Source organism: Ranitomeya variabilis, chromosome 4, assembly GCF_051348905.1.
Source record: "Ranitomeya variabilis isolate aRanVar5 chromosome 4, aRanVar5.hap1, whole genome shotgun sequence".
Lineage (NCBI taxonomy): Eukaryota > Metazoa > Chordata > Amphibia > Anura > Dendrobatidae > Ranitomeya > Ranitomeya variabilis.
In genome coordinates this window covers 622,201,534-622,221,093 of record NC_135235.1, presented here as the reverse complement: position 1 = coordinate 622,221,093, position 19,560 = coordinate 622,201,534, and the positions used below count along the sequence as shown (strand labels likewise).

General features: G+C 43.3%; 1 protein-coding gene and 1 long non-coding RNA gene across 2 annotated transcripts in view; both read left to right on the top strand.

Annotated features, from left to right (window-relative positions):
- The window catches only part of LOC143766102 (coilin-like), a 946,917-nt gene that overhangs the window by 457,751 nt on the left and 469,606 nt on the right, over nucleotides 1-19,560 (top strand). The gene's annotated exons all lie outside the window — the stretch shown is intronic.
- LOC143769263 (uncharacterized) lies at nucleotides 14,653-15,913 on the top strand. The gene is made up of 3 exons (XR_013214314.1): nucleotides 14,653-14,730; nucleotides 15,641-15,730; nucleotides 15,805-15,913. It is a non-coding gene; the product is annotated as an uncharacterized LOC143769263 (long non-coding RNA).

Below are 19,560 nucleotides of genomic sequence, written 5' to 3'. Positions count from 1 at the left end.
GGGCCAATCCAGAACTGCTGCATCACCAGAGCAGCTGACCACAGACCACCAATGAGAGGTCGTCACACGAGCAGTAGGGTGATTTCTGGACTTAGCCTCCAGAGCATCTGTTCGCTGCTGCCCCTATTCCTGGTTACCATAGACTTGGCTGGAAGACCAACAGCAACCAAGCAAACAACACGAGTGTGAGCAAGATGTTGAGACTGACATCTTTGTTGAGCAGCCTCCACTGCGGCCGGAACAGAATGGGAGACCGCAGAGGCAGACAAGGCTTTGGATCTACCCTGCACAGCAGGAGAATCCTGGCACCTAACACTATGCACCGTTTATAATTTGCACTTCATGTTCCCCCAGTCAGAGATGTACATGCTCTTTTCTACCTGACCTTTGCTATAATTGACACTGCAACAGATTAACTCATTATATATATATATATATATATATATATATATATATATATATATATATATATATATATATATATATATATATATATATATATATATATATATATAAAAATGAGTTATATATATACTAGACTGTGGCCCGATTCTAATGCATCAGGTATTCTAGAATATGCATGTCCCCATAGTATATGGACAATGATGATTCCAGAATTCGCGGCAGACTGTGCCCGTTGCTGATTGGTCGAGGCAACCTTTATGACATCATCATCGCCATGGCAACCATTATGACATCTACGTCGATACTGTGCCCGTCGCTGATTGGTCGAGGCGAATTCACGGCAGACTGTGCCCGTCGCTGATTGGTCGAGGCAACCTTTATGACATCATCGTCGCCATGCTGTGCCCGTCGCTGATTGGTCGAGGCCAACGGAGAAGCAGGGACGAGCCAGGAGGGTGAGCATGCAATATTTACCTGTCCTCCGTTCCATCGATGCATGCTGCTCTGTCCTCCACATCCTCTGCCTGTGACGTTCAGTTCAGAGGGCACGATGACGCGCTTAATGCGCGCCGCCCTCTGACTGAACAGTCACAGCCAGAGGATGTGGTGGATGGACCAGCGCGCATAGATGGAACGGGGGACAGGAAAATATAGCAAGTACCGGGGGCCTGAGCTAGCGGCGACTCCGGCACCTGACCCCCACAGCGCGCCGGTGTCCCCGCCTGCTCAGGCCCCCAGCACAGCCACGCACAGCCGCCCACACTCACCACAGCCGCCCGCACTCACCACAGCCACGCACAGCCGCCCGCACTCACAACAGCCACGCACAGCCGCCCGCACTCAGCACAGCCACGCACAGCCGCCCGCACTGAGCACAGCCACGCACAGCCACCCGCACTCAGCACAGCCACGCACAGCCGCCCGCACTCAGCACAGCCACGCACAGCCGCCCGCACTCAGCACAGCCGCCCGCACTCAGCACAGCCATACACAGCCGCCCGCACTCACCACAGCCACGCACAGCCGCCCGCACTCACCACAGCCACGCACAGCCGCCCGCATTCACCACAGCCACGCACAGCCGCCCGCACTCACCACAGCCACGCACAGCCACCGCACTCACCACAGCCACGCACAGCCGCCCGCACTCACCACAGCCACGCACAGATGCTCGCACTCACCACAGCCACGCACAGCTGCCCGCACTCACCACAGCCACGCACAGCCGCCCGCACTCACCACAGCCATGCACAGCCGCCCACACTCAGCACAGCCACACACAGCCGCCCGCACTCAGCACTGCCACGCACAGCCACCCGCACTCAGCACAGCCACGCACAGCCGCCCGCACTCACCACAGCCACGCACAGCCGCCCGCACTCACCACAGCCACGCACAGCCACTGCACTCACCACAGCCACGCACAGCCGCCCGCACTCACCACAGCCACGCACAGATGCTCGCACTCACCACAGCCACGCACAGCTGCCCGCACTCACCACAGCCACGCACAGCCGCCCGCACTCACCACAGCCATGCACAGCCGCCCACACTCAGCACAGCCACGCACAGCCGCCCGCACTCAGCACAGCCACGCACAGCCACCCGCACTCACCACAGCCATGCACAGCTGCCCGCACTCACCACAGCCATGCACAGCCGCCCGCACTCAGCACAGCCGCCCGCACTCAGCACCGCCACACACAGCCGCCCACACTCACCACAGCCACGCATAGCCGCCCGCACTCAGCACAGCCGCCCGCACTCGGCACCGCCACGCACAGCCGCCCGCACTCAGAACAGGCAGAATGGGTGCAGCACATGACAGAATGGGGGCGCGGGATGGGAGCAGCACATGACGGAATGATTGCGCACGATGGGAGCAGCACTTGACAGAATGGGGGCGCACACATGACAGGATGGGGGTGCAGGATGGGAGCACATGACAGGATGGGGCGCAGGATGGGAGCACATGACAGGATGGGAGCAGCACATGACAGAATGGGGGCACACACATGACAGGATGGGGGTGTAGGATGGAGCAGCATATGACAGGATGGGGGCGCAGGATGGGAGCACATGACAGGATGGGGACGCAGGATGGAGCAGCACATGATAGGATGGGGGCGCAGGATAGAGCAGCACATGACAGGATGGGGGCGCAGGATGGAGCAGCACATGACAGGATGGGAGAGCAAGATGGGAGCAGCACATACCAGGATGGAGACCATATACCAATATAAATGCTCGCCACCCGGGCGTAGAACGGGTTCAATAGCTAGTATATATATATATATAGTGCCTTGCAAAAGTATTCGGCTCCCCGGAACTTTTCAACCTTTTCCCACATATCATGCTTCAAACATAAAGATACCAAATGTAAATTTTTGGTGAAGAATCAACAACAAGTGGAACACAATTGACAATTGTGAAGTTGAACTAAATGTATTGGCTATTTTAAATTTTTGTGGAAATTCAAAAACTGAAAAGTGGGGCGTGCAATATTATCCGACCCCTTTACTTTCAGTGCAACAAACTCACTCCAGAAGTTCATTGTGGATCTCTGAATGATCCAATGTTGTCCTAAGTGCCTAATGATGATAAATATAATCCACCTGTGTGTAATCAAGTCTCCATATAAATGCACCTGCTCTGTGATAGTCTCAGGGTTCTGTTTGAAGCACAGAGAGCATCATGAAGACCAAGGAACACAACAGGCAGGTCCGTGATACTGTTGTGGAGAAGTGTAAAGTCGGATTTGGATACAAAATGATTTCCAAAACTTTAAACATCCCAAGGAGCACTGTGCAAGCGACCATATTGAAATGGAATGAGTATCATATCACTGCAATTCTACCAAGACCCGGCCATCCCTCTAAACATTCATCTCAAACAAGGAGAAGACTGATCAGAGATGCAGCCAAGAGGCCCATGATCACTCTGGATGAACTGCAGAGATCTACAGCTGAGGTGGGACAGTCTGTCCATAGGACAACAATCAGTCGTACACTGCACAAATCTGGCCTTTATGGAAGAGTGGCAAGAAGAAAGCCATTTCTCAAAGATATCCATAAAAAGTGTCATTTAAGGTTTGCAACAAGCCACCTGGGAGACACACCAAACATGTGGAAGAAGGTGCTCTGGTCAGATGAAACCAAAATCAAACTTTTTGCCAACAATGCCAAACGATATACTTGGCGTAAATGCAACACAGCTCATCACCCTGAACACACCATCCCCACTGTCAAACATGGTAGTGACAGCATCATGCTTTGGGCCTGCTTTTCTTCAGCAGGGACAGGGAAGATGGTTAAAACTGATGGGAAGATGGATGGAGCCAAATACAGGACCATTCTTGAAGAAAACCTGTTGGAGTCTGCAAAAGACCTGAGACTGGGACGGAGATTTGTCTTCCAACAAGACAATGATCCCAAACATAAAGCAAAATCTACAATGGAATAGTCCACAAATAAACATACCCAGGTGTTAGAATGGCCAAGTCAAAGTCCAGACCTCAATCCAATAGAGGATCTAGGGAAAGAGCTGAAAACTGCTGTTCACAAACGATCTCCATCAAACATCACTGAGCTCGAACTGTTTGCCAAGGAAGAATGTGCAAGAATTTCAGTCTCTTGATGTACAAAACAGAGACATACCCCAAGCGACTGACAGCTGTAATCGCAGCAAAAGGTGGCACAACAAAGTATTAAGTTAAAGGGGCCGAATAATATTGCACGCCCCACTTTTCAGTTTTTGATTTTCCACAAAAATTTGAAGTAACCAATAAATTTCGTTCAACTTCACAATTGTGTTCCACTTGTTGATTCTTCACCAAAAATTTACATTTGGTATTCTTTATGTTTGAAGCATGATATGTGGGAAAAGGTTGAAAAGTTCCAGGGAGCCGAATACTTTCGCAAGGCACTGTATGTATATGTACATGCCTATTGTAAGTTTGATAAAAGTTTTTGCAATATATTCTGGACATTTTACTTCTTATTTTCAGCATTTACTTTAGTTCTGGAGTGTCCTTATCTAGTGATCTATTAGGTCCTTATAATTAGGCCTTATGATTAGGCGCAGGGTACATGTTATATGTATATACATTGATATGGTCTCTGTTCTGGTGATATTATTAGTCCCCTCACCGAAGAGGTCTTTATAGATTTTACAATTTTTCTCTATGACTATCTGTCATTGCTGTAATCACAATGATCCGAATAATAAAGTCATCTAATTACTGATACTGCAAGAGCAAAAGTGTAAAAATGAATAAAACCAATTCTTGACCTGCTGTTGATTTGTTTACTCTGCCTACAAAAGATTGCAGTAAGACTCGGCTAACATTTATACATTTATCCTGTGCTCTGCGCTTAGACCGGGGTTTCTGTGTAAATCCATGTATGGGCACTAAAATTTATTGGCACTACATTGGCATATTTGAAATTTTCACTCTGCAACTTCCACTGCGTGTTTGTTTCTGGAAAACCTCCAGAAAGTCAAAATCATCACTACACCTGTACAATAGTACAATAAGGGGTGAAAATTCAAATAAGGGGTGAGTTGAGGGGGGATTCCACATCAGGGACTCTGCAAATGGAGTCCACAAACTATTCTGTAAAAATCAGCTCCTCAAAAGTCAAATAGCGCTCCTTCCCTCCCGAGCTCTAACATGTTGTCTAACAGTACTGTACAGCATTATACGAGGTATTGCCACATTTAGGAGAAATTTTGCAACAAATTATGGTGCCTTTTTACCCATTTCTCCTTGTGAAAATGAAAAATCTGGTGCTAAAACAGTATTTTAGTGATAAAAATGTAATTATTAGTTCTTCATCACTCAATGGTGCAAAACTCTGTGACACACCTGTGGTGTCTATATCCTCACTGCATCACTATATGTTATGTAGTCACAGAGGGGTGCTGTTTGTAAAATGGGGTCACTCATAGAGGGTTCTGTTGTTTTAGTACCTTAGGGGCTCTGTCTATGTGACATGGCACCGGCAAAGCATTCCAGCAATATCGTCATTTCAATATAGCACGTCTTCTCTTCTGAGCTTTGCACTGTGCCTATAAAGTAGTTTCCGACCACATGTAGAATATTGGCAAACTCATGAGAAATTGCACAAAATGTACTGTGGTTTATTGTCATATTCCTGTTAGGCTGTAGTGCCTCCACGTCAGGTGTGACAAGAGTTAACTTTCAGTTTCTGTAGTCAGTTAGGAAAGAGAGAGAAAGAAGTTAGGGCACGGCACCCTCAAAAAAGGTGATCTTTGCTTGGTGTGTGTTTGGGCGAAGACAGCAGAAACCTCAAGAAACACCAAGAGACTCAGACCAGAGCTGGGAGGTATTGAAACATTTCCGCACCCCATTTTTCTGTAGCATGCCGAGGCACAGAAGACGGGTACCTCGCCCATGGCATCCACGGCTCTCCTTTTGATCACCCATGCTGCTCTGCCGGATTATGCGTACATACATGATGTTGCGCAAGCCTAGGTAATTAGAACAGGTGCTATGGATGCTATCACGTAAGAGGCGGTTGACAGGGCTCCCATCCAGCAGTCACAGAATACTGACCTGGCTGCTGGACCGTGGTCCTGAGAATCAATGTCTCCATCTCTTGAAGCTATAAAGCAGCCACTTATACAGTTGGGAAAAAAGTATTTAGTCAGCCACCAATTGTGCAAGTTCTCCCAATTAAAAAGATGAGAGAAGCCTGTAATTGACATCATAGGTAGACCACAACTGTGAAAGTCAAATTGAGAAAACAAATCCTGAATATCACCTTGTCTGATTGTGAAAGATTTATTTTGCAAATTATGATGGAAAATAAGTATTTGATCATTAACAAAAGTTAATCTCAATATTTTGTTATGCATCCTTTGTGGGCAATGACAGAGATCAAACGTTTTCTGTAAGTCTTCACAAGGTTGGCACACACTGTTGGTGGTATGTTGGCCCATTCCTCCATGCAGATCTTCTTTAGAGCAGTAATGTTTTGGGCCTGTCGCTGGGCAACACAGACTTTGAACTCCCTCCATATGTTTTCTATGGGGTTGAGATCTGGAGACTGGCTAGGCCACTCCAGTACCATTCTCATGCTGAAAGACCCATTCAAGTTTCATCTTCAATGCCCTTGCTGATGGAAGTAGGTTTGTACTCAAAATCTCACGATACATGGCCCCAATCATTCTTTCACGTACACGGATTAGTCTTCCTGGTCCTTTTGCAGAGAAATAGCCTTGATGCATGATGTTGCCATGATGTCTCCATGCTTCACAGTAGGTATGGTGTTCTTTGGATGCAACTCAGCATTCTGCCTCCTCCAAACCTGGTGAGTTTTGTTTCTACCAAACAGTTTTACTTTGGTTTTATCAGACCATATGACATTCACCCAACACTCTTCTGGATAATCCAAATGCTGTCTAGCAAACTTTACATAGGTCTGGACATGTACTGACTTTAGCAGGGGGACACATCTGGCACTGCAGGATCTGAGTCCCTGGCGGCGTAGTGTGTTAGTGATGGTAGCCTTTGTTACGGTGGTCCCCGCTCTATGCAGGTCATTCACTAGATCCCCCATGTGGTTCTGGGATTTTTGCTTACCGTTCTTGTGATTATTTTGACCCCATGGGTTGAGATCTTGCATGGAGCCCTAGATCGAGAGAGATTATCAGTGGTCTTGTATATCTTCCATTTTCTTATTATTGCTCACACAGTTGATTTCATCACATGAAGCTGCTTGGCTATTGAAGATTCAGTTTTCCCAGCCTGGTGCAGGGCTACAATTTTGTTTCTGGTGTCCTTTGACAGCTCTTTGGTCTTCACCATAGTGGAGTTTAGAGTGTGACTGTTTGAGGTTGTAGACAGGTGTCTTTTATTCTGATAAAAAGTTCAAACAGGTGCCATTACTACAGGTAATGAGCGGAGGACAGAGGAGCCTCTTAAAGAAGTTACAGGTCTGTGAGAGCCAGAAATCTTGCATGTTTTTATGTGACCAAATACTTATTTTCCACCATAATTTGCAAAATAAATCTTGCCAATCAGACAAAGTGATTTTGTGGATTTGTTTTCTCATTTTGACTCTCATAGTTGTGGTTTACCTATGATGTCAATTACAAGCCTCTCTCATTTTTTTAAGTGGGAGAACTTGCACAATTGTTGGCTGACTAAATACTTTTTTCCCCACTGTATGCCGCTGAAAGTGATATTAATTAAAATGCTGTACTTTTCTTTCCAGTTCCACATTTAAGGGTGTAGCTTTAGGGCATGTGGAAGAAACAATTGTACCAAGGTATGGAGTCTGAGATGGTTCAAGACTCCAGAATCATAAAAGGTATATGGGAAAGAAACCTGATACAGATTTCACATTTGTGTCCCATGAGCTGCAAGTTATGGTTCTGCCCTGATTAACCCTATGCTAGCCCCATGGTTCTCTGGTCCATTTTCCCTGACTTTAAGATGAGAGGGAGACCATCCACAATACAGTATATTGCCCTGACACATGTCTATGATACCTAATAACTGACCTCAGTTAGTCATGTTGACCTTATTGTTGTTAAAATTGCCATTTCAAGATATTGGTGAACCTTTGAGATTTTGGATGCCGTTCCTGAAGACACCATAGCCGTGCCCACTTTTTAGGCCACACCTTTCTCCCTATTCCTTGTCCTTTGCATCTCTTCAATGTGGGTTTGGACCCCGGGCACCATCTGATCACTAAGTATTAAGGTGTCACTGTGTTCTCAGCTCCGTTGCCTAGAATCAGGGGGTGTATCTTGTGCTTATGGACCTTTGCCTGAATACTGTACCCTGTATCTATGTATGTAATGAACTCTGGTCTGATCTGAGTGCATACAATACTTACCTTCACTATTCCTGGATAAGCTCATCTCTGTTATTTTCTACTCTCCAGAATTTGTTTCCATAATGTGTCTCCAAAATGTGTTTTCAGAATTTTGTAACCCTTGTGTTGTTCAGCATTAGAAATAAATATCTTTAAATATTTGTCCATGGATTGTATGTGGTAGTGTATAAAAATTGAATGGCTGTGCCACTGCTTTTTGAAAGAAAGCAGCCATGTTTCTCTACTTCTGATACTCCGGATCAACCCTTGAAACCATCATTTTGATGAATGTGAATTTTCATAATATTCAAGTAGAATTGAATTACACTGAAATACACTGCTCAAAAAAATAAAGGGAACACTTAAACAGCAGAATATAACTCCAAGTAAATGAAACTTCTGTAAAATCAAACCATCCACTTAGGAAGCAACACTGTTTGACAATTAATTTCACATTCTGTTGGGCAAATGGAATAGACAACAGATGGAAATTATTGGCAATTAGCAAGACACACTCAATAAAGGAGTGGTTCTGCAGGTGGGGACCACAGACCACATCTCAGTACCAATGCTTTCTGGCTGATGTTTGGGTCACTTTTGAATGTTGGTTGTGCTTTCACACTTGTGGTAGCATGAGACGGACTCTTCAACCCACACAAGTGGCTCAGGTAGTGTAGCTCATCCAGGATGGCACATCAATGCGAGCTGTCGCAAGAAGGTTTGCTGTGTCTGTCAGTGTAGTGTCCAGAGGCTGGAGGCGCTACCAGGAGACAGGCCAGTACACCAGGAGAAGTGGAGGGGTCCATAGGAGGGCAACATCCCAGCAGCAGGACCTCTACCTCAGCCTTTGTGCAAGGAGGAACAGGAGGAGCACTGCCAGAGCCCTGTAAAATGACCTCCAGCAGGCCACAAATGTGCATGTGTCAGCACAAACTGTTAGAAACCGACCCCATGAGGATGGTCTGACTGCCCGACATCCACAGATAGGGATTGTGCTCACAGCCCAACATCGTGCAGGATGCTTGGCATTTGCCACAGAACACCAGGATTGGCAAACTCACCACTGGCGCCTGTGCTCTTCACAGATGAAAGCAGGTTCACACTGAGCACATGAGACAGACGTGACAGAGTCTGGAGACGCCGTGGAGAGCAATCTGCTGCCTGCAACATCCTTCAGCATGACCGGTTTGGCAGTGGGTCAGTAATGGTGTGAGGTGGCATTTCTTTGGAGGGCCACACAGCCCTCCATGTGCTCACCAGCGGTAGCCTGACTGCCATTAGGTACCAAGATGAGATCCTCAGACCCCTTGTGAGACCATATGCTGGTGCGGTTGGCCCTGGGTTCCTCCTAATGCAGGACAATGCCAGACCTCATGTGGCTGGAGTGTGTCAGAAGTTCCTTCAAGATGAAGGCAGCTGTGGACTGGCCCGCCCGTTCCCCAGACCTGAATCCGATAGAATACATCCAGGACATCATGCCTTGCACCATCCACCAACGTCACGTTGCACCACAGACTGTCCAGGAGTTGGTGGATGCTTTAGTCCAGGTCTGGGAGGAGATCACTCAGGAGAACATCTGCCGCGTCATCAGGAGCATGCACAGGCTTAGTAGGGAGGTCATACAGACACATGAAGGCAACACACACACAACTGAACATCATTTCCTTGTCTTGAGGCATTTCCACTGAAGTTGGATCAGCCTGTAATTTGATTTTCCACTTTGATTTTGAGTATCATTCCAAATCCAGACCTCCATGGGATATTCATTTTGATTTACATTGATCATTTTTATGTTTTATTTTTCTCAGCACATTCCACTATGTAATGAATAAAGATTTGCAACTGAAATATTTCATTCAGTGATATCTAGGATGTGATATTTTAGTGCTCCCTTTATTTTTTTGAGCAGTGTATATTTCTTAAGAATCATGATTGTATGGCTTTACTCAATGTGTTTTACATTTTGGCACCAAATGAATATTTCTTTTAAAGACATAATCCTTTTCATTCAGCAGGTAGAATTTCCTAATAATTTAGAAGAAGTCATTCTAATACCAGTTCTAGGAAATGCTTTACTTAAGATGCATTCAATATCAATGAACAACTTCAATTATTAAACAGTAAAATTCCAACAGTCTGGCATCCCTGGGCATGATAAAAAAAATGCATGTATGCAGACATAAACACTGGCAAACTGGCAAACACAAACTGGCAAACACTGGCAGACTGGCAAACACAATTAGACACAATCACAATATGTTGCTATGAAGTTATGTTTGATGTCACCGCGATCGTGAGAAAGAAAAAATTGGGTCAAAAGTAACATTTTTGTGAAAAACAAGAGGGGATTATAGGGAGAAAAATGGGAAGCGCAGACTTCTGAGTGTAGTAGTTAGTTTCCAAAGGTGTGTACTCAGTGTGAATCCACTCACCTTTTTAGTGTCTTGATATACTGTGTATAGATCCAATCCATGGATCACTCCATTCCTCTTTCCACTCAGTTTGCTGCAAAGATCTGGGAACTGATGAGCGCACTGAACAGTGCTTTCATAGGCGATAACACTTTGTGAATGTTTTTCCCAGCAATATGCGCTCCTGAAGGATGATGATGGAACTCGATATTCTGATTCAAAGATGATTTTTATTTCAAACTAAAATACAACCGGTTTCGACTTCTTAGAGTCTTCCTCAGGTATAATGTCATGCATATAAACAGATCTATCTGAACACATTTTATAGCAGATATCCCTGCATGTCAATTTGGGTGGGGGCTGACAGATTTTTATTTTTTTTTTATTTTTTTAAATTATATACATAATAACAAAAAAAACAAAAACAAAAAACAACTCCCTTTTTCATATTGGGACTATTTCCAAATGCCAAATACAAATTTTTGAAATTTCATTCATATCAAAACTGAAAAAACTAATATGCAATTTTGTACCTGTCAATTTATTTGCTTTGTACATCATATACCTTCTATAACATCATTTAATCCATCTGGGTATAATGTACCCAGACGGAAGATCCAATATGATTCTTTCCAGTTTAACTTTTGTACTCTATTAGTACAATTCACAGGTATTTGCTCCAACGGGGTTACAGAAATATTGAATGTTTTGTTATGCTTCAAACATGTTTCTAGGATTTTACATTTTAGTATGAAATCACATTTTAGTATGTTTAATAACATTTTAAAAGAAATTTTATATATAGCATAATTATATTTATAGTGTTTTTAGAAAAGAAAAAATCATTTTAGTGAAGAATTTGTGGGTACATTTTTTTTTTTTTTTTTTTTCAGTGTGGAATTTTTTAACACTTTTTTTTTTTTTTCTTCCTTGTGTGGGAAGAGAAGAGGGAGGAAAGAAGGAGAAGGAAAAAAAATAAAAAAATAAAAAAAAAAAATCTGTCAGCCCCCACCCAAATTGACATGCAGGGATATCTGCTATAAAATGTGTTCAGATAGATCTGTTTATATGCATGACATTATACCTGAGGAAGACTCTAAGAAGTCGAAACCGGTTGTATTTTAGTTTGAAATAAAAATCTTCTTTAAATCAGAATATCGAGTTCCATCATCATCCTTCAGGAGCGCATATTGCTGGGAAAAACATTCACAAAGATTTTTGTGAAAAAAGGTTAAATGTTAATTTTCCCCTTTCACATTCTGTTATTTCCTGTGAAGCACCTGAAGGGTTAATAAACTTCTTGAATGTGGTTTCGAGCACCTTGAGGGGTGCAGTGTTTAGAATGGTGTCATTTATGGGTATTTTCTGTCATATAGGCCCCTCAAAGTCACTTCAAATGTGAGAAAGTTCCTAAAAAAATGATTTTGAAAATTTTGTTAGAAAATTGAGAAATCACTGATGAACTTTTAACCCTTATAACTTCCTAACAAAAAAATAATATTTCAAAAATAGTACTGGTGCAAAATAGACATGTGGGAAATGTTATTTTTCAACTATTTTGTGTGACATATCTCTGTGATTTAGGGGCATAAAAATTAAAAGTTTTAAAATTGCTAAATTTTAAAAATTTGGCCAAAATTTCTGATATTTTCGCAAATAAGTCATATCAAACAAATTGTACCACTATCATGAAGCACAATATTTCATGAGAAAACAGTCTCAGAATCAGTGGGATACCTTTAAGTGTTCCAGAGTTATTACCACATAAAGTGACAGTGGTCAGAGTTGCTAAATTTGACCTGGCTTCAGGAAGGTGAAAACAGGTTCTGGGGTGAAGGGGTTAATGCTTAGTTCCCTTAATCCCCCATTTCTGTTCCTCAGTACAATGGTTTTCTCTCTCATGTCCACAGGTCTTTGCATCCATCAAAAGACGGTTGTCCTGTCCTTATATACACAACACTGAGAACAATAAGGGATTTACTCCAACCAATATTCTTGCATTGTCTATAAGGCTGAAGCAGAGTTTTTGCATGTGTCCCCATGGTAGCAACTAACGTATCCAAACATGACTGAGTGATGAAATCTGAAATGTCTTTTATACGAAGACTTCTGGTATAATCCATACAATGCCTAAATAGTGAATCCATACAGTGCCATATACGAGCACTGCACCACACTGTACATAACGCTGAAGTTCAGTATCATATGTATACCACAGTAAAGATATACAGTGCTATAGGATGCTGATATATAAGGAGTCAAAAAATACAACCAAACAGTGCACACCACCATACTGTACATACTTAATAGTCCAATATAGTGAATATACTATAGGGAAAACATATTGTAAGATAATACATCAAGTAAAACTGAAAGGAATGAACTGGAGTATTAGTTGGTATACATGCAACATGGTATACACACTGGCCATTAAACAGACAAAACCTAAGACAGAAACAAAATGGACATATACCCTGCTGTAAGTAAAACGTAATAGTGCATGTAAATAACATAGGGTACTTAGTAAACACTATTATTGATTAAAAAAAAGAAGCTCAAAAGCCATGCCACCACGTCAAGGTGACCCTACTGGGATGGTCCTAACTTCTAGTATTAAAACCTTACCATGTGTCAAAAATTATCTGAATGTGAATGGGGCTGGTGCAGGACCGGGGCCCAAATGTGGACACCCAGCTATGGGGAGCTATGGTTTTAATACTAGAGGTTAGGACCATCCTGATTGGGGTACACCTTTAAGCGATGGGATGGATTTTATGCTTTTGTGATCAAAAACATTTTTTACTTACAGCAGGGTATATGTTTTTCATGTTTCTATCTGTCTGTCTAATAGCCTGTGTTAACATGCTCCTACACATTGCATGCATACCAACTCCAGTTCATTTCTTTCGGTTTTGCTTTAGATTCTTACACTCAGTGCAGTAATGGTGTGACCTTCTTTTTTTTATCTGTGTTTAACGTTTATACAGTATATATTCCCATTGCTAGATGTCCACAGTTGGACCCTGGTCCTGCTCGGCCCTTATTCACATTTAGATAATTATTGACACATTGGACGGTTTTAATACTAGAGGTTAGGACAGTCCCAGTTGGGTACACCTTGGCACTGGTAGGATGGGTTTTCTTTTATTATTATTTTTTTTAAATAAAAGCAGTGTTTGATAAGTCCCCTATGTTACTTATATGGACTATTGCTTTTTACTTACAGCATGGTATATGTTCATTTTGTTTCTATTTTCTGTGTTCTCGAGGTTTTTTTTTTAGATATAATAGTCCAGCACGTAAGTATGATATGAAATATATTGTATTAAAGTTATACTGCCAAATTGTGCACATATAATACTGCTATATAGAACCCAATATAATAGTCCATAATAGTGAATGCAATATACTGGAAACATACTGTATGCAGAACCATACATACTGTATCAACATATTGCAACCAAACAGTGCACATGTAATACTGCCAGACAATACCTACATAGTGAATATAATAAAGAGCAAACATATAAAGCACCATAAGGCTATGTGCACACGTTGCAGATTTGGGTGCAGAATTTTCTGCACAAAATCTGCATCTCCTGGCAAAAAACGCAGCTGCGGATTTACCAACTTTTCCTGTGGATTTTATGCGTTTTTTATGCGTTTTTAGTGCATTTTTTTCAATGTGTTTTTGATGCATTTTTTGTGCGGTTTTCTATGCGGATTTTATGCGTTTTTTTATGCGGTTTTCAATGCGTTTTTCATGCAGATTTGTCAGCGTTAATGTAAAGCTAAATAAAGAGACAAACTTGACAAACTTAAAAAAAAAAGGTGATGTCATTTCCTAGTCCAACCTCTTCTCAATCTCCATTTTGGAAAGCATCATAGCACACTTTGTGAAAGCCTTCATCACCATGAGTAGTAACCATGCTAATGCACAGGGGAGCGAACAACGGACCCCACAGCATGGAGAAGAGCGTGTGGAAAGTAATTTACGTATACGCAGGCCACAACGCCTCCAGATGTTGGGAGTATTGCTCGATTATATGAATCAGCAAAGATTCCAGGTAAGCTACACTATGTGTAAAATAATATTTACATGTTTTTGTTTTTTGACTGTGTTGTGCACTAAGGCTGGTTTCACATTTGCGTTTTTTGCCGCTGCGTTTTTCCGCAAAAAACGCATGCATTTTTTTCCCCGATGTTTAACATTAAAAACGCATGCGTTTTTTTTGCATGCGTTTTGCCGCGTTTGACAATGCATGCGTTTTTTTCATGCTTGCGTTTTGTTGGGGAAATGCAACATGTAGTAATTTCTAGAGGCGTTTTTTTGCGGCAAAAAAACGTATTGCTGTCTATGTAAACGCATGCGTTTCTAAGCACATGCGTTTGTTTGCGTTAAAAACGCATGCATTTTTATAGAAAAAAACAAGAATACACACTTATAAGCCACCCCCCACCATCAAGGTGATAAAGGGATCCTAACCCTAACCCTACCCCTAACCCTACCCCTAACCCTACCCCTAACCCTAGGTATCCTAACCCTAACCCTACCCCTAACCCTAACCCTACCCCTAACCCTAGGTATCCTAACCCTAACCCTACCCCTAACCCTAGGGATCCTAACCCTAACCCTACCCCTACCCCTAACCCTAACCCTAGGTATCCTAACCCTAACCCTACCCCTAACCCTAACCCTAACCCTAACCCTAGCTATTTCTATTTATAGTGGGTTTTCTTGTTGATTTTGATGATTGGCAGCTGTCACACACTTCTCAGCATGTTTTTCAAAAACGCAAACGCAGGAAAAAACGCATGTAAACGCGGCAAAACGCCGCGTTTTTTTTCTGCATGCGTCTAAAAAACGCAGCGTTTGCACGCGTTTACATGCGTTTTTTCACCACATACGTTTGCGTTAGAAACACTGCGCTTTTAAACACAAATGTGAAACTAGCCTAACCCATATTTTTATCTTAGTCGCAGTCCAGAAGGAGAACCCGAAAAATGTGGGTCCACCTCATTGTTGCCGAACGGACTGGAAAGGGTTCTATACCAAGATTTGAGGAGGTAAATTTTTCTTATGTAAAATGTGTTCCGGTAAAATTATCCATGTCTGACCGAACCTTACTCCTTTTTTCCAGATATCCAGAGAAATTTGTGTCCTTTTGTCGGCTCACCATCTCAGATTTTGACCGTCACAGTGATGAGGAAGTCCATCTCTGCTGAGGAAAGGCTGCTCATCACCTTGCGGTAAGTAATTTTGGATTTTTTGTTTTGTATGTCATAAGTCCTCTTTGACACGTCAGTGTCTCTGGTATGTGTGGTGACAGTTTTCCCATGTCCTGGAGACACTGACACACGTAGAGACCCATTCAAATAATTGCGTCTATGCACATGTCAGCGTGGTTTCATGGATAGTGTGTATCTGCGTTAATTTTTTTTCCGGGGCACATGGTTCACAAACCGTCACACACACGTACACACATGGATGTCCTCCGTGTGACACACATTGGCGCGGTTACAAAAGCTCCACAGTAAGCGCTGTTCCCCGGCGGAAGGTGATGAAGAGGATCTCATTATTCTCCCCGGCTCAGCCCATGACCTCTTTATCACCTGCTGCCGGTGAACAGCACTTTGCTTCTTCCATGGTGGCCATCCATGTGTTAACAATGGATCACACACATAGTTACACACCTGTACACAGATATCTCTGGTAAGGATTTTTCTTTACCGTTAATATTGTGACGTGCGAAACAAACCAGTCAGCCTTTTTGGCTGCTATATAACATGTGGACAATGGGCGTATCTACTGCAATGTTAAATAGATTGTTTAGCCACCCAGGTCAAACAACCAAGCTAAGATTAATAACTTTTGTCATATTTACCTGTGGGTCTGCATGCTTGGATGGGTGACTCAGGTCTAGCTCACGCGACTCCTATGTATTTGCGATGCCACTCTCCTGCTTGCTTCATTGTTGTAATGTGCATGCGTACTTTTCTGCCCTGCTGAGGATAGAGCAAAGTACGGAGGTGCGCATGTGCTGGGACTCCTAAGTTTTCCCGTGCTTTGCAGGAATTTGCTCTGCCCTTAACAAGAAAGATAAGTACGGCTACGCAGTAGAACCATGAACATAGCAAGATGGCGTCGGGGAGGCGCTGGACAACTACCTGCAAAACCCATCTGACTGGTCAGTTCCCCGCAGGTAAGTCAGCTCTAAATTATTTTTGTTGGCATAGCGGTCCTAACTGCTGACAGGTTACCTTTAATTTTAGGATGACATTACTAATCATCTTTTCTTTTCCTTGCAGATTTCTGGCCACAGGAGAGAGCTATACATCCCTACACCTCCAATTTAGGCTACTTTCACACTAGTCCGTCGGTACGGGCCGTCGCAAACCGTCGGCCCGACGTACCAACGGACAGTGTGTTAAATAGCACAACGGGGCAGCGGATGCAGTTTTTCAATGCATCCGCTGCCCCATTGTAATGTCCGGGGAGGAGGGGGCGGAGTTCCGGTCGCGCATGCGCGGTCGGAAATGGCGGGCACAACGCACAAAAAAACGTTACATGTAACTTTTTGTGTGCCGACGGTCCACCAAAACGCGAAGCATCCATAGCACGACGGATGCGACGTGTGGCCATACGTCGCAATGCTTTGCTAATGCAAGGCTATGGAGAAAAAAACGCATCCTGCGGGCAACTTTGCAGGATGCGTTTTTTCGCCAAAAGGACGCATTGCGACGTACAGCAAATGACTCTAGTGTGAAAGTAGCCTTAGCGTTGGTAAATCCACCATCTCTCAAATTGTGAGGTGCACATGTATCGTCATCTGGCAGAAGTTGCAGCCCATCATGATGCCTTCCCCAACCGAGGAGACTTGGCTGCAGGTTGCAGCAGGCTTTCAGTCTGTGGCCAATTTCCCAAACCAAATAGGTGCAGTTGATGGTAAACCTGTAAGGGTTCAGCAACCACCACGATCAGGATCACGCTTCTTTAATTATAAGAAGTATTTTTCTGTGGTCCTGATGGCAGTGGCTGATGCCCATTACAAATTTGTTGCCATTGACGTTGGTGTCTATGGTAGTACTGGGGATACTCGGGTGTTGCGAACGTCGCAAATTCTTCAAGATGGCGGAATGCTCCCAGCCCCACAACCTTTGCCGAGTTCCACACATTCAGTGCCCTTTGTGATGGTATCGGATGAGGCCTTTGCCTTAATGACCAACCTGCTGCGCCCATACCCATGAAGGGGACTGGATGCCCGACGGAGGATTTTTAATTATCGGCTGAGTCGTGCACGAAGATATGTGGAAAGCACCTTCGGGATCATGAGTAGTCAGTGGAGGATCTTTCACACACCCATCCATTTGGATACTGATACCGTTGACGCTGTGATTAAGGCATGCTGTGTACTCCACAACTATGTTCGTGACTACAGCACTGACGTAGCACTGGAGTACCAGCAGCCAGTATTTAATCCAGTGACCAACGTGTTTCAGGGAAGACCATCCAGCTCTGGTACGTGTGTGAGAGAAACCTTTGTTGACTACTTTGAGTCCAGAAGGTGCCGTGCACTGGCAATACTCCTGTATCGGTGATGTGCAGCCGGACCAGCAGAGAAGGGAAGAAAACTAAACCGAAGACCAAGAAAAATAATTCAATTTTTTGTGCAAAACTTTGTATTATATTTTCATTTATTAAAAAACATTACTCATCTTACTTTGTTATATTGTTTTTTAAATTATACTGTTATTTTTATATTAGTATAATTATGAGTGATGGGAGAGAGAGTGTCACATTACTGTCTCTTCTCAATCACTTTTTGGTTGATCATCTTATATGATGCTGAGGGCCAATTGTTGTTTTGTGGGGTGGTGTTTGCGGTGGCGTGACCTGAGGGTAACCATAGTGGCTTCATCGGGGCCCTGTCAGGAGGTGTGGCCCTAGGCAGATATTTTAATCTCATATCTTCAATAGGTCACAGAATACATTTGAATCACCACTCCAGGAAATTTTCTGGAGTTGTGTAAAAAAGTTTTCATTTTTACTAAGAGCAATGGTATATACCCCTTATGTTAATGTAGATTAAATACGCCATGAAATGTTGAAAATATAACTTTATTAAAAACGTAGAAACACTTTATGACAAACATAGTCATTTCTTAGCTTATATCAAAATTGAAAATCAGCTTTTTTCAAAATAACTTATTACTTTAAATAAAGAACAAGAATGTTGTCTTTAGAACAATAAGGTGCTTTGTCTCTTGTTAGAGAACCAGGTCTGGTGTTGGCAACCATAAACTGTGTTGCAGATGGTAATAACATGGACCTGCTTTATAACTTGTCTGCGACACTTTTAACTAATTTAAAATAATGTAGTCAGGGCTATAACAAAAGCTTTCTGAGTTTGAATCAGAGTAGTAATAATTGCTGGGAGGCCGGTGATAACGTCGGTCATGCTGCGGTTGTGGTGGTGGTGGTTTTGCCCGCACACTCTGCGTGACCCCCATCACATCCCCATCATGTCCGCTATTGGTGCGATTGGTGCAGGGTCTTCAAAGGCAGACAGCAGAGCATGCACACTGGTCATAAACTTTGTCTGTCTATCCGGAGCCAATAACAGCCTTGCTGGATATACTAGAGCCGAATAAATCCATATAATCTTCCCTGGCTGACTTGTTAAGGAGATCTATGGTGTCACTTACCCTTTCAGTTGTATGATCTTTTCTTTGGATTTGCTTTTTTTTGGGGGGGGTGGAGGCTCAGTTAATGGCACCGGATTGACAGATTTTTGTGTGTTTGGGGTGGCATAATTTTGGTCCGCAGAAGCAGATGCCGTCCCTGAAGATGCGGAACCTGAAGATGATGCAGCAGAAGTTCTAGCTACAATTGGGGA